The sequence below is a fragment of the Saccoglossus kowalevskii genome, chromosome 21, assembly GCF_978046115.1.
Source record: "Saccoglossus kowalevskii chromosome 21, keSacKowa6.1, whole genome shotgun sequence".
Lineage (NCBI taxonomy): Eukaryota > Metazoa > Hemichordata > Enteropneusta > Harrimaniidae > Saccoglossus > Saccoglossus kowalevskii.
In genome coordinates this window covers 26701338-26724369 of record NC_140661.1, presented here as the reverse complement: position 1 = coordinate 26724369, position 23032 = coordinate 26701338, and the positions used below count along the sequence as shown (strand labels likewise).

Genomic DNA, 23032 nt, shown 5'->3' with positions numbered 1-23032 from the left:
AGGACCAATCATGTGATTAAAATGACCAGTATAGATAGGACCAATCATGTGATTAAAATGACCAGTATAGATAGGACCAATCATGTGATTAAAATGACCAGTATAGATACGACCAATCATGTGATTAAAATGACCAGTATAGATAGGACCAATCATGTGATGAAAATGACCAGTATAGATAGGACCAATCATGTGATTAAAATGACCAGTATAAATAAGACCAATCATGTGATGAAAATGACCAGTATAGATAGGACCAATCATGTGATGAAAATGACCAGTATAGATAGGACCAATCATGTGATGAAAATGACAAGTTTAGGTAGGACCAATCATGTGATTGAAATGACCAGTATAGATATGACCAATCATGTGATGAAAAAGACCAGTATAGATAGGACCAATCATGTGATTAAAATGACCAGTATAGATAGGATCAATCAGGTGATTAAAATGACCAGTACAGATAGGACCAATCATGTGATGAAAATGACCAGTATAGATAGGACCAATCATGTGATGAAAATGACCAGTATAAATAGGACCAATCATGTGATGAAAATGACCAGTATAGATATGACCAGTATAGATAGGACCAATCAGGTGATTAAAATGACCAGTATATATAGGACCAATCATGTGATGAAAATGACCAGTATAGATATGACCAATCAGGTGATTAAAATGACCAGTACAGATAGGACCAATCATGTGATGAAAATGACCAGTATAGATAGGACCAATCATGTGATTAAAATGACCAGTATAGATAGGACCAATCATGTGATTAAAATGACCAGTATAGATAGGACCAATCATGTGATTAAAATGACCAGTATAGATAGGACCAATCATGTGATGAAAATGACCAGTATAGATAGGACCAATCATGTGATGAAAATGACCAGTATAGATATGACCAATCAGGTGATTAAAATGACCAGTATATATATAGGACCAATCATGTGATGAAAATGACCAGTATAGATATGACCAGTATAGATAGGACCAATCAGGTGATTAAAATGACCAGTATAGATAGGACCAATCATGTGATGAAAATGACCAGTATAGATAGGACCAGTATAGATAGGATCAATCATGCGATTAAAATGACCAGTATAGATAGGACCAATCATGTGATGAAAATGACCAGTATAGATAGGACCAATCATGTGATGAAAATGACCAGTATAGATAAGACCAATCATGTGATGAAAATGACCAGTATAGATAGGACCAATCATGTGATGAAAATGACAAGTTTAGGTAGGACCAATCATGTGATTGAAATGACCAGTATAGATAGGACCAATCATGTGATGAAAATGACCAGTATAGATATGACCAGTATAGATAGGACCAATCAGGTGATTAAAATGACCAGTATAGGTAGGACCAATAATGTTATGAAAATGACCAGTATAGATAGGACCAATCATGTTATGAAAATGACCAGTATATATAGGACCAATCATGTGATTAAAATGACCAGTATAGATAGGACCAATCATGTGATTAAAATGACCAGTATAGATAGGACCAATCATGTTATTAATATGACCAGTATAGATAGGACCAATCGTGTGATTAAAATGACCAGTATAGGTAGGACCAATAATGTTATGAAAATGACCAGTATAGATAGGACCAATCATGTTATGAAAATGACCAGTATAGATAGGACCAATCATGTGATGAAAATGACAAGTTTAGGTAGGACCAATCATGTGATTGAAATGACCAGTATAGATATGACCAATCATGTGATGAAAAAGACCAGTATAGATAGGACCAATCATGTGATTAAAATGACCAGTATAGATAGGATCAATCAGGTGATTAAAATGACCAGTACAGATAGGACCAATCATGTGATGAAAATGACCAGTATAGATAGGACCAATCATGTGATGAAAATGACCAGTATAAATAGGACCAATCATGTGATTAAAATGACCAGTATAGATATGACCAGTATAGATAGGACCAATCAGGTGATTAAAATGACCAGTATATAGAGGACCAATCATGTGATGAAAATGACCAGTATAGATATGACCAATCAGGTGATTAAAATGACCAGTACAGATAGGACCAATCATGTGATGAAAATGACCAGTATAGATAGGACCAATCATGTGATTAAAATGACCAGTATAGATAGGACCAATCATGTGATTAAAATGACCAGTATAGATAGGACCAATCATGTGATTAAAATGACCAGTATAGATAGGACCAATCATGTGATGAAAATGACCAGTATAGATAGGACCAATCATGTGATGAAAATGACCAGTATAGATATGACCAATCAGGTGATTAAAATGACCAGTATATATATAGGACCAATCATGTGATGAAAATGACCAGTATAGATATGACCAGTATAGATAGGACCAATCAGGTGATTAAAATGACCAGTATAGATAGGACCAATCATGTGATGAAAATGACCAGTATAGATAGGACCAGTATAGATAGGATCAATCATGCGATTAAAATGACCAGTATAGATAGGACCAATCATGTGATGAAAATGACCAGTATAGATAGGACCAATCATGTGATGAAAATGACCAGTATAGATAAGACCAATCATGTGATGAAAATGACCAGTATAGATAGGACCAATCATGTGATGAAAATGACAAGTTTAGGTAGGACCAATCATGTGATTGAAATGACCAGTATAGATAGGACCAATCATGTGATGAAAATGACCAGTATAGATATGACCAGTATAGATAGGACCAATCAGGTGATTAAAATGACCAGTATAGGTAGGACCAATAATGTTATGAAAATGACCAGTATAGATAGGACCAATCATGTTATGAAAATGACCAGTATATATAGGACCAATCATGTGATTAAAATGACCAGTATAGATAGGACCAATCATGTGATTAAAATGACCAGTATAGATAGGACCAATCATGTTATTAATATGACCAGTATAGATAGGACCAATCGTGTGATTAAAATGACCAGTATAGGTAGGACCAATAATGTTATGAAAATGACCAGTATAGATAGGACCAATCATGTTATGAAAATGACCAGTATAGATAAGACCAATCATGTGATTAAAATGACCAGTATAGATAGGACCAATCATGTGATTAAAATGACCAGTATAGATAGGACCAATCATGTGATTAAAATGACCAGTATAGATAGGACCAATCATGTGATTAAAATGACCAGTATAGATAGGACCAATCATGTGATGAAAATGACCAGTATAAATAGGACCAATCATGTGATGAAAATGACCAGTATAGATATGACCAGTATAGATATGACCAATCAGGTGATTAAAATGACCAGTACAGATAGGACCAATCATGTGATGAAAATGACCAGTATAGATAGGACCAATCATGTGATTAAAATGACCAGTATAGATAGGACCAATCATGTGATTAAAATGACCAGTATAGATAGGACCAATCATGTGATTAAAATGACCAGTATAGATAGGACCAATCATGTGATGAAAATGACCAGTATAGATAGGACCAATCATGTGATGAAAATGACCAGTATAGATATGACCAGTATAGATAGGACCAATCAGGTGATTAAAATGACCAGTATATATAGGACCAATCATGTGATGAAAATGACCAGTATAGATATGACCAGTATAGATAGGACCAATCAGGTGATTAAAATGACCAGTATAGATAGGACCAATCATGTGATGAAAATGACCAGTATAGATAGGACCAGTATAGATAGGATCAATCATGTGATTAAAATGACCAGTATAGATAGGACCAATCATGTGATGAAAATGACCAGTATAGATAGGACCAATCATGTGATTAAAATGACCAGTATAGATAAGACCAATCATGTGATGAAAATGACCAGTATAGATAGGACCAATCATGTGATGAAAATGACAAGTTTAGGTAGGACCAATCATGTGATTGAAATGACCAGTATAGATAGGACCAATCATGTGATGAAAATGACCAGTATAGATATGACCAGTATAGATAGGACCAATCAGGTGATTAAAATGACCAGTATAGGTAGGACCAATAATGTTATGAAAATGACCAGTATAGATAGGACCAATCATGTTATGAAAATGACCAGTATAGATAGGACCAATCATGTGATTAAAATGACCAGTATAGATAGGACCAATCATGTGATTAAAATGACCAGTATAGATAGGACCAATCATGTTATTAATATGACCAGTATAGATAGGACCAATCGTGTGATTAAAATGACCAGTATAGGTAGGACCAATCATGTTATGAAAATGACCAGTATAGATAAGACCAATCATGTGATTAAAATGACCAGTATAGATAGGACCAATCATGTGATTAAAATGACCAGTATAGATAGGACCAATCATGTGATTAAAATGACCAGTATAGATAGAACCAATCATGTGATTAAAATGACCAGTATAGATAGGACCAATCATGTGATTAAAATGACCAGTATAGATAGGACCAATCATGTGATTAAAATGACCAGTATAGATAGGACCAATCATGTGATTAAAATGACCAGTATAGATAGGACCAATCATGTGATTAAAATGACCAGTATAGATAGGACCAAACATGTGATGAAAATGACCAGTATAGATAGGACCAATCATGTGATGAAAATGACCAGTATAGATAGGACCAATCATGTGATTGAAATGACCAGTAAAACAAATTATAATAAAATGTTTCTGTATATGACACAATTAAAGTAAACCAGTATACAGAAATAATGTCATGATATCTATAACATAAATCTATATATGTCTGTTTGTAGTATTTTATGGAAGTGCACCACAAGTGGTGGAATACGCAAACATCCACCGCTGTACTTTTTTTTTTGACTCCCGTGTGCAAAGCACAAAAAGGGAGTCAAGTTTGTTTGTCTGTGTGTATGTGTCTGTTCCACTGATATCTCAAGAACCATACATTGATTTTTGATGAAACTTGGTGCATAGATGCTCTAGGCCAATGCGCAGATTTGATTAGGTTTTGGTAAAAATCCATGCATATTAATTACCTAATTTGCTTGACAATTAGCTGATTTTTAGCTGTTCCATGATTGTTCCACTGATATCTAAAGAACCACTTATTGCATTTTGATGAAACTTGGCACATAGATGCTCTGAACTAATGTGCATATTTGATTAGTTTTGGGTACAAATCTGTGCAATATTAATTATCTAATTAGCATAATGATTAATCATTTTTTGGCTTTTCCACTGATATCTCAAGTACTAATCATTACATTTCAATAAAACTTGGTACGTAGATGTCATATGACACTGTACTGACCTGATAGTTTTTAGGGTAATATCAGTACATATTAATTACCTAATTTGCATAATTAATTAATTTTCTGCTTCTGATATTTCAAGTAGTAATCATCACATTTCAATGAAACTTGGTACATAGTTACTTAAAGACTGTGCAGAGACCTGATTAGTTTTAGGGTAAATAATTGTGGATATTCATTACCTAATTCGCATACATGTAATTAGTTAATTTTTTCTATGAATGTTCCACTGATATATAAAGAACCACTAATTGGATTTTATTGAAACTTTTATAGAGTATTTATCATCACATTTCAATGAACCTAGGACTAAGCAGAGACCCAATTAGTTTTTGGTAAATATTTATGCTTATTAATTACCTAATTAAAATGATTAATTTTCACTGATATCTCAATAACTAATCATACATTTGAATAAAATTTGGTACATAAATGCTCTAGAACAATAGACAGGCCTGATTAATTTTGGGTTGAAATTTGTTCATATTAATTCTCTAATAATAATAATTCATAGTTTTTTTGTTCTAATCACATTTCAATGAAACTTGGTACATAGATATTACATTACGCAGACCTTATTAGTTTTACATTCAAATCTGTTCATATCAGTTACCTGATTTACAAAATTAGTTTTCAGCTATTCCATCATTATCTCAAGTACAAGTAATTTTTAATTAATTTTTTATGTGTCTTCAATACTCTCAGCACACGGGAGTTCTTTCTGAGCTTTCTTTTTTTTTAACTACTGTCTTGCTAAAAATTTTCTCTGATACCTCATGGCTGTCATATTTTATACCAAAAAGTAAAGTTCCAGCAATGCTCAAAATGTTTCAATTATTCATTCTGTGTTGTGAATAAATGTTAAAAAATTCAAACCATGAAAATACTAATGTACATTTGTTATGTACACATTTATAGCTAACCATTAGAGGGTTCAAATTCGGGTCACGTTTCAAGCCTTATGTTTATGTGTTTCAACTTGATTGCCTGGATGTCTCGTATAAATTTATAGTCATAATGGTTTTGTATATCTGAGGTCAACCCTGGTATCTGATGCTAGATTCTATTCTCGTTATCTAAATTTCTCATTTGAATGTTTAAATATACATGTATGAAAATGAAAATGTCTGAAAATGCTTCAGATGATACCAGATGCTGTAATTAATTGTGTATATTTCATTCATTGTAATAGTACATGAATATATTGAGAGATTCTCTGGAGTCATTGGCACTTTTTTCTCCATGGCAACTGCTTCATAATAATAACATGATAGAGGGCGCTGTCCTTGTCTCTTAAAAGAGCTGAAACGATGTGGGAATTATGAGACATTGAGCCGAGCAAGTAAGCACGGTAAGGATGATGATGATGATGATGATGATGATGATGATGATTTGGTGGTAGCAGCTCTCAAAAAATGGTAAGCTAGTTCACAACTCCTCTCATTGGGTTGAAATTCTAGTGTTTTTCTTTGTCCTGTCGTTCATTTGAAATCTAGTTCAGTGGTTTAATGTCGAGTATTATTTCACATCCTTGTTAGGATTTGCATAAATGATACATTAGACTTCTCGTGATTATGATTTTCAACAGAATTATTTTTCCAGATGGCGTATTGTGAATTCCACAGTCGTTAGAATAGACAAATCCTTGGCGTGATGTATCTATACATTATGTGCTGATGTCAGTCGGTGTGTGTGTGTGTGTGTACGCTGATGTACGATTTATTTATGTCGGCAACGGTAGATGATGTGAGTCGTGATGCCGGTGCTTTGTTAAGTGTACTAGAAAAACGATGTTTGAATTGGCTTGTTTTGCATGTTCATTGATGCGGTTATAATGCCGTTTACTTCCTATTGTGATATTGTTGTAGGAGGGGGTCAATGTTATCATCCACCATTCTCTGTGTTTTTCACTAGGAATCATTTATTTCATGCTTGTTTAGACTTGATGTTGGTCACTGTAATATACCTGATTAGAAAGTAGTTACCTGGTTATCACTTTGAATGGCTTTAACAATTTTAATAATTACTTCACATTATCAGTCACTGTTCACCCAGCTGGTCATGTTTAATAACTGGTGTTTGTCTAAAAGTGGTCACTCCAATCATATAGATATAGTTTCTATGGAAATTGATTACTTTAATTTTTCTGGACACTGATTTGTTTATTTAATCACATTACACCACGCTCACTGTTTGGTATTCTGATTGTTCTAATTGATAACTTTCTTGGTTTCTGTTTCAATTGGTCAACATTAATTACAGGATAATCTGATTGGTCGTTTTTTATCACATGATCATCAAATGTGATTTGGTCACAGTGATAATCACTAGTATGCTGTTAGTGTTAAGAAAATATTCCCCAAAACATTCCAGGAATCAGATTCATCAAATGAACGCTTACACCATGGATTAGAAGTATTATACAGAGGAGGATTGGAGCAAGTGTTAAAAATAATGGGAAGAAATTGATCAGGGGCATTAATGGTACACAGTAACCATGGCGATAAAATCAGTGCATATCAATTACTTTATTGATCAATAAACTCCACATAGGAAAATAAACAAACTTTTGACAATTATCTTGATTGTGATAATTACAAACTGGCATCAGTGAGACTGAAACATTGCTGATCTCTTATGAAAATGTTGTGTAATTTTTTGGGGGGGATTTATTATTGTTATGAATCACCAGTGTTGATTTATAATCATCAACAAAGTATTTGGTACATTGTGTACGTGTACAATTCATATCATCGTATTTCCAGGATATTACTACACACTACCATCCTACACTGATGTTGTTGAGATCGTTTTTTATTATAGAAATTTTTTTGCTTCAAAAGTGTCACATATTTATTGATTTGGACATGTGTCATCAACTTTTTTTAAACCCATTTTTTTTGTTTGGAGATAAAAAATGTCTGTCTGTTGTCTGTCTGTCATAGATAAATAGTTATTAGACAATGATAACACTAATGATGGGTGTAAAGTGGCCATGTTCCTAGTAACTATGGCCACACCCATAGCAACTAGATAAATGTCTGGGTTGCTGTGATTTTTGAAGTTCCTGGCATGTTCCCTCTTAATTGTATTCTGTTCTTGTTCACCCCAACCTCAAGAGAGTGCAGTAAACAATTTCCTGTCATTTGTATATTCTCTTGATACCCATGTTAAGCCTGTTCAGTATGGTATAATAATTGCTTTGTACATACACCCTGGCTAATGAATTGAGGTTCTTTATTGACAAAGAAAATTAAGTCTGTTACATCTTGTCACGTATTGCCTTCAAGGAGACATCATTCTGTTAGCTGTGAATGTCTGACTAGATTGAGGTGAAGTCCAGTGCTTGCTTTGATCTTTTGTTCATCAGCGACTTCATCTTAAATAATTAGTTCTTAATCGAGACGGCAAACATAGTTTTAGCTACCGGTCATTTCAGCGAGGACAATGTTTATCATGCACTCAATAAACGTTGTATGATCAAATACTGTTTGCGTGACCCAATTTTTATAAGCACATTATTTTTTTAATTTTAGAAATAATGCCATGATAAACCCTTCAATATTAATTCACTTATGTATATGCCGGGATTATGCCCTGCAAATGGTGTTTCCATGGCAACCTCATCACTATCATGCATGTGTTATTGTACGAGTTGATTGTTGCCGTGGCCCAGATTGAGCTCAGTTTCGTTTTATGATAAATTAAAAGCCTTTAAGCGTATAATCTTTTGTAAATTGACGTTTTTAAACTGTTCTGATTTTTGTAATGTTTACCCGTCTTAAATATATTGTATTGTTGAATGGTTAATCTCATGATGCAAAAGGGGGGGGGATATTCCGGTCACTTTCTTTTTGGATTTACTGACAAATTTGCACCCTTTTTCCTTCACTGTTTTTGGTAACATTATTTTATGACTCAAAATTTGTTAAAATATTTCCTCCGAACAAAACTGTAAATAAAAAACAATACATTTTACGCATCAAGACAATTTTTGGTGTTCAGTTAAGACTGCTTTTATTACATGTAATGTACATGTACTTGCTAGTGTACAATCGTAATGTACTATTCTATCTTGAAAACAGCGCGTCATTGGTTAGGTGGTTATCTGTTATCTTTACGTATATTTGGTGTCTCTCAATGTGAAATACACCAATACTGTTTTGTTTGTACAGGTACTGTATTTACTCTATTCGTAGCACATGCCCCTACGTGTGCCTACAGTCATTATAAGGCATATTTTTATTACCCAGCATGCCATGCATTCAGTTTTCAGATTATGTTCATTTCTTATAGAGGGAATATATTTCATAATTCACTATGCATACATGGTATCTATTGTTGAATGTACAAATCAATGAAAACTCTTTTCAAAGTACGATTATCTGAAATAGAGATTTTCATGTCTGCCATTTGAACTGTCTCATCGCTCGTCCATGATGCTGAAGTTGGCCTTGGATTCAGGTTCAGGTTTGAATTTATTTTCCTGTTTGTATTTTGTGTTGAGTAATCACAGTAGTACTACATTCCTAGGTAACATGGTTTGTGTGCTTTGATTATATCTGTCAATTGGTCTTTTTAAACATCAGTTTTAGTGTTTAGGAGTTCAATACTGTCCGTATAGAACTCAACTGTGTTCATTTAATCTTTAACCTCTTCCCTTTTCTTTGACACAGGCTTTCTTTCATAATTTAACATTCTATGCCTAATGAGAAGGGTACTACTTAGGCTAGGTATTCCTTTATATATTTATTTCAGTAAACAAATCACTATATTTTCGGGCATTTTAAACTGATGACGCTTCTGTTTTGAATTTCAATAAACCGTGAAGATCTTTACAAATTTACCTGAGTACTTAGCACTAGAAAGTTCAATGGATTCATACTTTATAAAGTTTATAAAAACAGTAACAAGTTAAATACTTTTCCTTAAAGTAAACCCAAACATGAATGAATCCAAATCATGAACTGATTTTAGCATCTCCTATAGTCTAATCCTTGCCTTTAATGTATTCAGAAATGGGATTTCAACCAAAGTGGAAAAGTAGAGCACAATTGAAACGATACTCGGCTACTAACAGATCATTTTATTGGATGATCTTGGGTGATGGGTAAATAAAACCAGCCAATGAATGAAGACTATTGTCATTGAGTGTAAGAGATAGTCTTTGTAGATATCCCCCGAAGAATAGAATTGAAAATCAAATTAAACGTACTGTAATTGTGGGGGCTGAGTCGTGATCGGTTAGGGCCTTGAACTGTACACTGATCCACACGTACATGTACATGTAGTTCTGAACAAACACTCCTATGTCGTTATGTGTACATTATTCTACACTTGTTTACCTGCAGTGTTTGATATTTTATATTGTAAAAGTTATTAACAAAAAAACAAAACAAAAAACAAAAAAATCATACTAATCATGACAACTAAAATTAAATCTCTCTCCTATCAGGATGCTTGTTCATTCATTCATTCTAACTTTAATGTGTCAAATCGTTAATTTTTATGTCTCTACATTGTATTGCCAAAATAAATAAGTTTCTGTATGATGATAATTATTATAAAAAATTACTATTGTCATCATTATCAGTGTAATTAGTAGGTGGATGGCAGATAGGTGGGTGCCTGTATATTATCTACCCTCTCTCTCCCTTTCCTAGCTGCGAGACTTCATATGTTTTAATGCTTTTCTATGACTATTATTGATAAGATTTTTGATTATAACTGAACATATTTTCAGAACATAATTTAGCCTGTTGGACATCTTTTTCTGAATATACATTCTTGATTCCAAATTGTCATGCTACCAATTAAAACTGGTAATTGGTAGCGTAGTGGTTCTTAAACTGGACTCGTGATTGGTCAGTCACATGAGGTTTAGTTAACTGGTAATTTGTTTTTTTCTTCAATGAAATTTCCATTACATCCTTGCCCTTTTGTGTCTTCATATTTTAGTTCAACCAAATACATAAGACTATACCTGGCAATGACTTGTTTTGTTTGTTGATCTTCTACTGTATTAGCATGGCATTGCCAGCTCACTTGTCATCAGAGTTGTCAGGTAAAACAAAATTTGAAACCTTGCTAAAACCATAGAATAACATTTGCCATGATTACAAAATCTCACTAAAAATAGAATCCCTTTTTTACCATAGCATCTGATATTTATCATAGAAATGAGAATAATGATAGTGACAATTTCATTCCCAATTGCGTTACTTTCCCATGGCTTTTCTGGCATATCACAAGAAGATTTATCGTCTGTATGAAAACTTTCAAATTTATGAATACACCTGTCACAAATTACTATCTTTTTTCACTTATTTGTTTGTCTAATAATTAATAATCACATTACATATTATGCTCTATATCAGTTGAAAAACATTTTTTTTTTCAAATTCCTGGTGCTGTATTGTCTCTGTTAGCATCTCAACTCCAATCTGATGTAAATTGAAGGAATAAATTGTCAATGGAAATATCTTGTTCAAAAAATAAAACTTTCAGAATAAATTCAAGTTAAAACTATGTCTTATATTTGAGTAACATTTCAAGCATTTGTCAAGCTGTATAAAAGATATCTTTGGATTACATTGAGTAATTATTAGCTGAATTTACGCGAGTTGTGAGAGATATTATTAGTTGTTAGAGAAATATTATACATCTATTACTGAATTTGCCATTCCACAAAAAGCTGCACTCATTCTAAAACATATCAGCACTCATTCAATCATTCAGCACTCATTCAAACATTCATTCAAACATTCAGCACTCATTCAAACATTCAGCACTCATTCAAACATCATTCAAACATTCAGTACTCATTCAAACATTCAGCACTCATTCAAACATTCAGCACTCATTCAAACATTCAGCACTCATTCAAACATTCATTCAAATATTCAGCACTCATTCAAATATTCAGTACTCATTCAAATATTCATTCAAACATTCTGCACTAATTCAAACAATCATTCAAACATTCAGCACTCATTCAAATATTCAGCACTCATTCAAATATTCAGCACTCATTCAAACATTCAGCACTCATTCAAATATTCATTCAAACATTCAGCACTCATTCAAACATTCATTCAAAAATTCAGCACTCATTCAAACATTCAGCACTCATTCAAACATTCATTCAAACATTCAGCACTCATTCAAACATTCATTCAAACATTCAGCACTCATTCAAACATTCATTCAAACATTCAGCACTCATTCAAACATTCAGCACTCATTCAAATATTCAGCACTCATTCAAACATTCAGCACTCATTCAAATATTCATTCAAACATTCAGCACTCATTCAAACATTCATTCAAACATTCAGCACTCATTCAAACATTCAGCACTCATTCAAACATTGAAATTTGTCTTTATATCACCAGCATTGACTCATTCCAGATTATTGACGTCACATTCAAACACTTTTCTTTGTTTACATTGAACGTTGAATCGCGATAGCGATAGTGCGATGTGATGGAAATAGATTCCTGTCATTCACACAACTGTTTGCACAGTGCAAAACATTTTTTATGGCCTATATTATCTTGCTAAATAATTACTACTGTACAAGCTGGAAAATGATGTATAATAATAAGGTTATCAAAAAAATACCGCAAAGTAGGCACTTAGGCAGTATTGGAATGCATAACATCCACTGTGTGTTATGCTCGTTATGCTCACCATACTGCCTTTGTGATTGTACTTTTCTGTATTCTTGTGATAACCTCATAGTATTCAAATTACAATGATATTGAATGTATCATGTTGACAATCATTTTGGTTTCCAGTTTGTTTTTTGGTTTTTCAAATTTCATGTGCTAGCGATTTTCAATAGTTTCCTGACACCACACACCATGGATTCTTGAAGATTCATCTCCGCAAGATTCAGTGATTTGGAATAAAGGTGAATCTCGCTGAATCCTCGAAGTTAATTGCAATTCCCACATCTTCAGGCCATCAAATTTCTTGCATCATACTCCCAAGACCCTACTTATGAATCGTAACAGAAAGCATCTTTAAATGACGCGATAATTGCCTTAAAAATTGGTCCAGAATATCAGAGCATTATTTCATGTTGTTTTGTTTCATATACAGTGATGTCAAACAACCAACGACTTTAAATAAAACACTTGCAAGATTTTGGCTTTGTCACCTATATTACCGATTTGTATTACCACATTTAAAAACAAACATGCATGTACATTGCTGATTCATGACATTTCTATCTCTCACTGACTGCAAGTATAAATAAATAAAAGTATTAAATGAAATACATAGAACTAGCTGAAGTACCCCGTAGTATCAAATATTTAATAACGAATATCCTACTGAATATGAGTAATAAAGTACAGTAGCCTCCTCCCACACAAGATTAACTTCTGTTCATGAAGTCCTGGGTTATGTGGATGGTCTATAAATGATATGCTGCTCGTATGATTGCCTCCAACGCAGCAAGAACACAGCAATACAGCTTTTCTTTCTATGTCGATTATAAACTTTCAATCTCTCTCACTTGCTGCATTGCTAAGTGGTTAGGTTGAGCCTCTGAGTCAGATGGTTGGTGAGAAATTCTTGTCCAGATTGGAAGCAAAGTTTCTCCAAGATCTTTTCAGTGGGTCTCTCGTGGCAGGTAGAACTGCATAAGTGTACACAAAAGTTAATCTTGCGTGACAAAACATGCTGATAAGTTGTAAACATGTATTGGCCAATATAATCATGCTGACTAATTTATGTAATGAGATTAATGACGAATTTAATAGTTTATGTAGAGTTTTTCATCAACACAGGGCCTAAGATATATACAACTATGAACTGAATGGAACACCCCCCCCCCCCCAATATGCATGTAGGGTTATCTGTGAGTGTAGTCATGACCGGCTTTCTACCATACACAAGTTATCGCTGTGATCACCTGACTAAACTGGCCAATGAACAAAGAGTATTTTATTCCAAGGGATTCATTTCATATTGCTGAAGATAGCACTAAGTCTTAATAAAAAAGTTGACTAAACTCCAAACCCACAAAATTGAATAGCTATTTATTTAATTAATTCATTCGTTCGTTCGTTCGTTCATTATATTCAACTTATGAATATGCAAATTTTTGACAAATTCTGTGTCTTCAATACTTAAACACTAAATATCATCAATTATTTTGAATTAACTGAATAGTGTTAGTGTTTAACACTTAGGAACCCAAAGTTGACTTTCGTCTTCCATGAATTAAACTTTTTTTCTTGATTTCATATAAATTTTGATTAAGACCCGTAGCCAAGATATAGGAAAATAGAGACAAAAAATATAAAATGTTAAAATATAACGTTCAAGATGTGGTAAGCAGCTGTTAGGATACTTCACTTTTAACTGTTCTCATGTTTTAGCCACGCAGCTAATTTAAGAATGGCTCGATAAATCTGGAGCCTGAATATTGATTTGGTTCATAGATGGGAGTGACAAGCGAAATATCTCTATTAATTGAGCAGTGTCATAGCAAAACAGTCTGACGACAAAATTGCGGTATTTCTTGAAAATGCCATTTTTGTATGTAGGTTAATAACTAGGTGGGTTAACTCGATAGTATTCCATTACTGATGGGGGATATAACTGCAGAGATAGACATTGGATAATCATCAGATGTGTTGTATGAAATACCAAATGTTCAATAAACAAGGTTTCTTGAGTGAATTTAAAGATTGTGTTATTTACTGAACTTTCTTAGTGAATGGAAATCTATTTTTAGCGAATCAATGAAATTGCGCTAAATCGATTCTTTCGTCAGGTATTCACCGGCCTTGCCCAACAATAACCTAGATATACATGTATGCATAAACTGTTTCTATCCTACTCTGACTCAGATTTACCACCCATCAGTTGGTAAGAAAAGGCACAAGTGTTTTTTTTTTGGGGGGGGGGGTGTCAATAATGTGAAAGAATTACTATTTGCAGAAAACCAATTTCCTCTGACCCTCTCACTTTTCAAATAGGCATAACAACCCTTGGGGAAAAAGAGGATGATACCACACAACCCCAGACCTAGGAGTGGGAGTGTTTACAAGAAAATGTTTGCTATGACACCCCCAACCGGAACTCTCTTCAAGTCCTATCATGTGTATTCGTGCTGAATATCATGGTGAGATCTTTACTGAGCAGCAAAGCCAACTTTATAACTTTCTGATGAATATCTAATGAATTTCATAAATATTAATGAAAACCAATTATAGTCCAATTATGTCTATTCTAGTCTAGAACTAACAAAACAGAAACAATACATCCAAAAAAAAACTCAAAATTTTACACCAGATTTGGTAAGAACTAATGATGTTTTTAAGCGTATGTTACGTTGTATGTTATGTTTAATTTATACTCTCAATTATTAAATATGCCCTGTGGTGCGTGTTTGTTTCAATTAAATGTAAAATGAATGTACATCCTAACACCACCCCAACCCCAAGCACAACCACAACCCAAACCCCAACTCCAACCACAACCCAAACCCCAACTCACACCACAACCCAAACCCCAACTCACACTCAGACAGTCATCCAAGAAGTTTCATTTGATTATTGATTTGTATGAAATTGGAGCAGGGTTTACCTTTACCTCCCATCATCTTGTGTTCCCTTTTTCTACTTATTTTACCTTTGATATTTACAGAGTGATCGGTGTGCCGCTGTGGTGAGTGGGTAAAATGTTAGTACGTAGGCTTGTATCCTGCTTATCATCCCTTTCCCCTGGGAATTGATTTCTCTGACACGACATTGTTGTTTCAGGAAGCCTTCCTCTTTGTGAGTTGCTCTTCCGGCTAAGGTCGGTGTTTTTGCTTTGCCTCCGTGTTTTGTCTGTCTTTCATTGATTGGTGTTCTCACTTCTACCCCAAGTGTGACGAATGCCTCTGTCATGCTGTGACTGCATTGCCATAGCGAAAGTATACATGTATGTACTTCTGTGATTTCTGTGACTTTTGTTTTTAAATGTTAGCGAATTTTAAACAGTTGTATACATTTTTGGCAATTTGTGTCACCATTTCCCAAAAAATAGTGACATAGTATTTTCCGTATTTTGATCAATTTCTGTAGCTATTGGAAAAGTTATTCCATCTTGTCCAAAATTTATGAATAAATTGAAAAAAATAAACTTATAAATTTGACAGAAAAAGTATTCACAGACTTAATTGTTGTCAAACAATTTCCAAGACATTTTTTTGCTGAGTTTGATATCATTTGTGAAAATATTCAGTGACTGTTGTCTGATTTGAAAATGAAAGATAAAGCTATGTGTGTACATATGGTTGGGAAGACATATTTTTCTTAGTACTGTTATAATTCGGCTATTCACGCCTACTGTAAAGACAAATAATCCTATTTATCACAGCCTTTATGATCTATTCGCCTTTCTACATTCACACGTTTTCTCGTTTGGAATACCGTTGCTAGACAATGTGTGCTGATCTAAACACTGTTTTCTTTTCCGAATACATGTTTCGCACAACATTTTTGACTTGCCAAGTAATTTTTAAAATGTGACTGACTTCTTCTCACAGTATATTTCACCCAACACAAATATATAATTTTGAAATCACATTTTGTGCCTCAATATTTACTAGTAACATTATGTAGCTTGTCAGAGTTTTGGATTACGCTACTGCAACACCATTGCTCAAAATGCTGTTTGAATGACATGCAATGAAAGGGGAATTGTCGCAATAAACTCACAAAATTCTGTGTTGTGCTGATAAAATATGTTTAAAACTTATTTGTTCTGAAATGTACAGTACTTATGGAGAATTGTTGTTCAAACTTTTTACTGAAATAAAAAGTGATGATAAATAGGATGATGTCCATTTCACAGCACCCGTTTCCTAACAACTTACTAAACTGAAACATGTTTTATACATGTAACTACTTAAACTAGCTTTCTTTTAATTATTTTCTCGCCCATGTCTCATTTATCTTTCTTTTTTGAACCAAACTGAAAGAAAAATTTTTTTAAGGGGTTGACCATTGGAAATTCTGGTAGAAGGGAAGTGTAAATAATTTTTTTTTCATAACTTAGTTTTGAGTTACCGTACAGTAATTACGTTTTACTATTCAGTGTCTTTCTTGAATAAAATTCATGATTTTTTAATGAATTTAGTTTTTTTCTTTAAATGCAGATTTTTCTTGCTTTTTAAAGATCACCCACCTATGTTTTAAATTTTTAATGATCAGCACCTTAATCTGAAATAATAAATCTTGAGTTTTTTAACAAAGCCAAATAGTTATTATCTCTTTGATCAGAGCGTTTCTTTTCCACCATTTGGCATTTAAGTAATTTGCATGAAATAGACATGAGATTCATGTGTAGGTGGAATAAATGTTTGTATAATGTCAATCGCTGTACAATACAATTGTCGTATGCTATCACTTGACATTCAAAATAAAAACCTTCTGTCTCTGATGCAAGCATTTGATATTTGGCGGTTTCCCTGCCATCAATGGTGATGATAATTATCTCCCTATGTTGAACTTTGACCTTTTTAGATTAGGAGGTGACCTATGTGTTGTAGATTTTCATTATGATTTGGTTGAATGATAAACTAAGACGGCTATTGTGCTTTCACAGAACTGTAATTACGTGTTTTATTCTGACCACAGGCACAATACCTCACCGACAACAAACAAATGATATTTTTGTTTAATATTTATGGTAAAATTAAACAATTTTAATTTGTTGCGTGGGCTAATTTCTTTCATTTGGATTCTTAATTGAGAATGGTTGTGACTTGCGAAGTAGTTTCAGAACCCTTTCAAAGCTAACGTTAACTTTTCTCAACACAAAAAAAAAAACGCATAATTTTTTCAAATGTTTTTGTAACACGTAAAATATTTATACACATCTTCTTATAATGTAAAAAAAAAAATTAACGGAACTGCAACTGCAATAAACAGAATTCTGAGATGTAGGTAGCAAAATAGCATGCCACATGCCCCGTTCGCCAGAAGTCTGAAAACGGGACTACTAATTTGTGCTCTGTCTGTGTTTGTCCGAAGCCATTTCTCGGACACCCTTTGACCAATCTTGTTCAAACTTGGCATACAGACAATGTATGATGACCTACATATGCACAACAATTTTCGATATGATTCATTTTAGTATGGCTGACTGGCAGCCATTTTGTCCTCAAATTTAGTACATACTTCAAGATAACCCAACACCATGTTTTGTTTTGATATTTGATCAAATTTGTCGAAATGACGGCCATTTTGTTTAATATCTTAAAATCACAATCTGTAACATGTCCGGAACTGTTTCTCAGGGCTGAATAAGGCCATTTCAATCAAACTTTGTATAATGATCATGTATATTTGGTTACACGAGCATATTTTTTTCAAAATATGGACGAAAATGTCCAACTGACGACCATTTCTTTTTTCTTTCTTTTTTTCCAATTCCTCTGGATGATATGGCCTGATTCACTTGAAAGTTTGTACATAGTAGTATATTCAAAGGTAACATAACAACATATTTTCTCTTGAGATTTGATCAAATTTGTCGAAATGGTGGCCATTTTGTCTAAAAAACCTAAAATCACATTCTGTAACATGTCTGGAACTGTTTCTTGGAGCTGAACAGGGCTATATGGCCTGATTCAGTTCAAAGTAACATATTAGGTTATTTTGCAAGCCATATTTCTTTTGAAGATACTTGAACAACATTACTCGACTGACTGTGTTTTTCTTTCATGCTATTTCCTCTGTAAGATACAGTCCAATTCAAGTCAAAGTTTCCATGTAGGTACTATACTGACAGTAACACAATCTATAATCTGTGTTAGTCTTAAAAAAAACATTGATCTTTCATTTCTACATGTCACTTGTACTGAACATTTACATCGACTACAGGTAATACTGAACGGTCACTATGCATTATCAATGCTTGTTTATGTAGTATTTTTGTTTTTGATTTCATCTGTCCTAACAGTATAATTACATAATGATATATTACGGTACAAGCACCGTGTGGGTGCATATTTAATACTGTTTATATCCTGTATATACTGATAGCATTTTGAGTGGGCAATCTTTATCCGTTTTGCATGGCTTATCTACGACTTCTTTCTACTCTGCTCCCTAAAGACACTGGCATTCCCAGTGTGGGAAGTTGTTTACCCTGTTTTTAGATTCGCTGTCGACTTTGTCGAGCAGAGCTTATCATATGAGTCAACTTTTTACTTTTTTACATGTTCATGTTGATTTGTTCATTTCATGATGATATCTTTAATTCTATAATTTTGATGAATATTTTTGTCATTTTTAGTAAAAAGTGATATTTTTACAATATCAATGACATCATGAATAATTAATAGCAGTCAAATGCCCGCAGATGCGTCCAGTTGGGATTTCTTTCGTGGTCAAGTTAGTTTTTGCGATCACGCTCAAAAGATTTAAAACAATTAATTATTTCTTTTGAAAAAACAATGAAGAAGTCCCGACTTTGCCAGTCTAACCAGCTACCTATTTCATGAATATAAATGTTAGCAGTCACATGACTTTTTCTGTCATGCTTTCCCCCCAAAAATTGGCAAAAATCACTCAAAAATCTTCTTCAGAGCCTCTGAACACATTTATGTGAAATTTTTTTTTTTTAGCATCTATGTATAATGCTGATTAAAGTTTGAGAAGTTTGACATTTTTACTGATGCCACATTTATACAACTGTTTTGAAATTTGCCAATTCTATACCAAAGTCTTGCAGACAGTGACCCCTTGCTAAGTCGTGGTTGTCAGGATCCAAGCAAAAACCGTGACTTATCGGTTGGCGCAAATCACCAAGAGTTCTCATGAAAGGTGGGGTTCATGCTTTGAAAATGAATAAAAAGAACATGCACACACATGGGTTTATTTATAGTATGCTTTCTTTATTGTAAAACTTCACAGCGTCATTGTATAGTATTACTTGATGTCCAAATAATTAATTACCGTGTTATGAGTGTTAGAGATTTCATGAAAATGGATTGTATTTTTCTACCCCCCCCCAATAATACTCGTCCTCCCCACTACCAATTGTGCCAGAACACACTCAGATGGGTGGGATTTTGGTAGGATATGTTTAAATACACAGATGCTTGCACTGTTTCAGTAAAAATATGAGGATAATAAATACAGTTTTACTTGACTTGCAGATTTGAGTAAAAAGGTACTTTTATCAGCACATAAAGTTTCAGTCAAACAAAAAATTGCTCAAAACACTGAAAAATCAATTTTTCATTACTATGCCATCAAAACAAATGTTGGTTTGCTACACTGAAACAGCACTCTTTGTACTTTATGTTTAGTAGCGACGGTATAATTTCATTTTCTAGCCCAAGGCTGACTGAATTTAATATCAGTCACGAGCTATGCAAATTCAACTCAGCCGTCTGCTATTAATTGGTTACAGCCAATCAGTACTTGTCTTACATATCAACAACCAATCAGCCGGCTTCTACTGTCTACCTAGTATCAGATGCTTTATTAATGTTAGGAAAATATCTTGTGTAATCTTGAAACCGATATAATAATTTTAATACCAAGACAAAATAACTAGTATTAACTTTTCAATTATCAGACGCATTTTTCTTGCCTAAATTGTATTTTAGAGGGAAATGTCCTGATGACATTTTCACTGAGAGATAAGGATTCGTTGTTAAATGTTATATGTCGTCATGGTAATGGCTAAGTAGGGAATCAATGCTAAAAAGGTTAGTTTGCGTAATTACATCAAATGTCACGAAACGTCTTCATTGTGTTATATTCGATGACTTGGTTGTCGTGAGAATGACGTGTCCTTTGACTTCAGAAGATTATTATCTGAATGTTCAAGGAAACTGTTTATCAAATAGTAATTGGATAGGTCTTCGTGATCAAATTTTGTTTGGTCTTATTCTATGTTGAACCTAGTTGTCAGCAGCTGTCAGTGTTACCTACTATTATCATTGTTTTGCTTGTTTTATGTCTTGTCGATTTATATGCGCTTAAATCATAGCTTTCAAGAGCCTTTCACAAACCTGTTGAAAGAGCATTAAATGGTGTTTTCTTCTGTTGTTTATGCCTTGATCTCTATCTATGTTGAGATTCGACTATTCTTTAGACTTTAGACCACATAATAATGTCCTAATACCATCACCACATAATGTTAGTATGTCCTAATACCATCACCACATAATGTTAGTATGTCCTAATACCATCACCACATGTTAGTATGTCATAATACCATCACCACATAATGTTAGTATGTCATAATACCATCACCACATAATGTTAGTATGTCATAATACCATCACCACATAATTTTAGTAGGTCCTAATACCATCACCACATAATGTTAGTATGTCCTAATACCATCACCACATAATGTTGGTATGTCCTATTACCATCACCACATAATGTTGGTATGTTCTAATATCATCACCACATAATGTTATTAGGTCCTAATACCATCACCACATAATGTTAGTATGTCATAATACCATCACCACATGTTAGTATGTCATAATACCATCACCACATAATGTTAGTATGTTCTAATACCATCACCACATAATGTTAGTATGTCCTAATACCATCACCACATAATGTTAGTATGTTCTAATACCATCACCACATAATGTTAGTATGTTCTAATACCATCACCACATAATGTTGGTATGTTCTAATACCATCACCACATAATGTTGGTATGTTCTAATATCATCACCACATAATGTTGGTATGTTCTAATATCATCACCACATACTGTTGGTATGTCCTAATACCATCACCACATAATTTTAGTATGTCATAATACCATCACCACATAATGTTAGTATGTCCTAATACCATCACCACATAATGTTAGTATGTCATAATACCATCACCACATAATGTTAGTATGTCATAATACCATCACCACATAATGTTAGTATGTCATAATACCATCACCACATAATGTTAGTATGTCCTAATACCATCACCACATAATGTTAGTATGTTCTAATACCATCACCACATAATGTTAGTATGTCCTAATACCACCACCACATAATGTTGGTATGTTCTAATACCATCACCACATAATGTTGGTATGTTCTAATATCATCACCACATAATGTTGGTATGTTCTAATATCATCACCACATACTGTTGGTATGTCCTAATACCATCACCACATAATTTTAGTATGTCATAATACCATCACCACATAATGTTAGTATGTCCTAATACCATCACCACATAATGTTGGTATGTCCTAATACCATCACCACATAATGTTGGTATGTCCTAATGCCATCACCACATAATGTTAGTATGTTCTAATATCATCACCACATAATGTTAGTATGTCCTAATACCATCACCACATAATGTTGGTATGTTCTAATATCATCACCACATAATGTTAGTAGGTCCTAATACCATCACCACATAATGTTAGTATGTTCTAATACCATCACCACATAATGTTAGTATGTCCTAATGCCATCACCACATAATGTTGATATGTTCTACTATCATCACCACATAATGTTAGTATGTCCTAATACCATCACCACATAATGTTGGTATGTCCTAATACCATCACCACATAATGTTGGTATGTCCTAATACCATCACCACATAATGTTAGTATGTCCTAATATCATCACCACATAATGTTGGTATGTCCTAATGCCATCACCACATAATGTTGGTATGTCCTAAT

General features: G+C 33.6%; 1 protein-coding gene across 5 annotated transcripts in view; it reads left to right on the top strand.

Moving 5' to 3' along the window:
* The window catches only part of LOC100369098 (uncharacterized), a 106370-nt gene that overhangs the window by 20862 nt on the left and 62476 nt on the right, over positions 1-23032 (top strand). Inside the window, exon 1 of one of the 5 annotated variants that reach the window (XM_085495186.1) lies at positions 6497-6740. The exons of the other annotated variants lie outside the window; for them this stretch is intronic. The gene's annotated coding sequence lies outside the window, so the exon portion shown is untranslated. Of the gene's footprint in view, positions 1-6496; positions 6741-23032 lie in introns of those variants that run through there. 5 annotated transcript variants of the gene reach the window in all.